Raw genomic sequence first — 1,528 nt, forward strand, 5'->3', positions numbered from 1 at the left:
TAGAAATCCTCCATTGAAGCTCTTTTTCCCGGAGAGCTTGCATATCCATAATTAAACTTTCCATTCTCACTGGCAACAGAAAGAGGAAGTTAGTGCTAGTCAAATACTAATTCACAATAGCATGCACTTATGCATGAGTGTACAATAACTAACAAAAGTAATCCACCAAAGCAAGCAGATAAGAAGAGTTTTGAGCAAGCATTCATTAAACGTATTTATATGCACCAATCTCTTCTTAATTCATCACATCGAACAGGATAATAAATATGAGCCCTCAAAAGATAACATCTAATGCTCTATCAAATATATCAATTTAGTCAATAAAAAGATCGAAAACACAATATGCATAACAAATCAAATATGCTAGTAAAAAAATATTTTACACACCTTTTTTTGTTGTTTGTTGGTGCGAAAGGGCGGAGGATGTGGACATTCAGAATATATCCTTACAGCAGGAACAGTGATTCAAATTCATTCACGAACCGAAGGTCAGTGATTCAAATCCATTGCACGAACTAAAGGTCTCAATTGACAAGCTAACATTTTCGTTTACATTTTCAAACTTTCCCACAAGTTCTAATTGACGGAAGATGCCTAGGGATTGCCTAAATTATTGTGGATTATTAGCAAAACTCTACATCTACCGGTATTTATTGGCAACAAAAGGTGAAAAGTTAGTAATAATTTTTTTTTTCTTCTTAATTTTCTTACGAAAGACGACTTCGGAAGCTAACCAACGAAAACAATCACAGAAATCAATCCACACACACATTCAATCTCACTGTAATTAACAAAAGCACAAAAAAATACGCATTAACAACGCTAAACGCAGCTCAAGTTAGTTCATGAAATTTAGTTTTTTTTTTTTTTTTTGAAAAGCATCCTGGAGAACAAAGAAACAATTCAAAGGAGCAACAAGGAATTAAAAATAAACCACATATTATTAGCCAAAGTTTTGATGAGTTTATCAAATTCCCGAAAATTAGCCATATACACAAAAAAAAGATCAACAACAACAAAAATAAAGCCAAACAAAACAAATCCCCAAAAGAATCAAAACCTGAGTCCTCCTCCGCTAACGGGTGATCCATCTCCCCCAATCGTGCTCAAATAACCCATCCTCTCCAATCCTTCCTCTTTTCCCCCACAGTTCGCACTCAATTGCAAACAAAAGAGAGAAATTTCTACCAAAAGAAACAAATCAAGAGCGAGGCCCATCAACCAGGAAAGAAATCGAAAGATCTCGCAAATCTCATCGTCGCTCTCCACCTCGGATCCCAAATCAAAACTGGAGAAGAGGAGACGAGTAAGAAATTAAGAAACGTACACGGAATCGGAATAGGAGAGAGCTTCTCGATTCGAACAAACCCTAGACGCGTTTAGGGGAAGGAGCGAACGAGAGGAAAAGAGAGAGGTGGGGTGGGGCGAGAACGGCGAGTTTTTTTTGGGGGGGGGGGATTGTGTGTGTGGTGTGGGTGGTGGAAGAGAAGAGGGAGAGAGCGATTTAAAAGAGAAAAAAAATAAAAAA

The 1,528-nt window shown here is 37.2% G+C and overlaps 1 long non-coding RNA gene across 1 annotated transcript; it reads right to left on the reverse strand.

The window, feature by feature from the left end:
* Positions 1 to 9: 9 nt before the first annotated feature.
* On the reverse strand, positions 10 to 1,288 carry LOC109703880. The gene is made up of 3 exons (XR_002214052.1): positions 1,061 to 1,288; positions 388 to 445; positions 10 to 69 (listed from the first exon to the last, which is right to left on the reverse strand). It is a non-coding gene; the product is annotated as an uncharacterized LOC109703880 (long non-coding RNA).
* Between the last annotated feature and the right edge of the window lie 240 nt (positions 1,289 to 1,528).

The sequence above is a fragment of the Ananas comosus genome, unplaced genomic scaffold (assembly GCF_001540865.1).
Source record: "Ananas comosus cultivar F153 unplaced genomic scaffold, ASM154086v1, whole genome shotgun sequence".
NCBI classification, from domain to species: Eukaryota; Viridiplantae; Streptophyta; class Magnoliopsida; order Poales; family Bromeliaceae; genus Ananas; species Ananas comosus.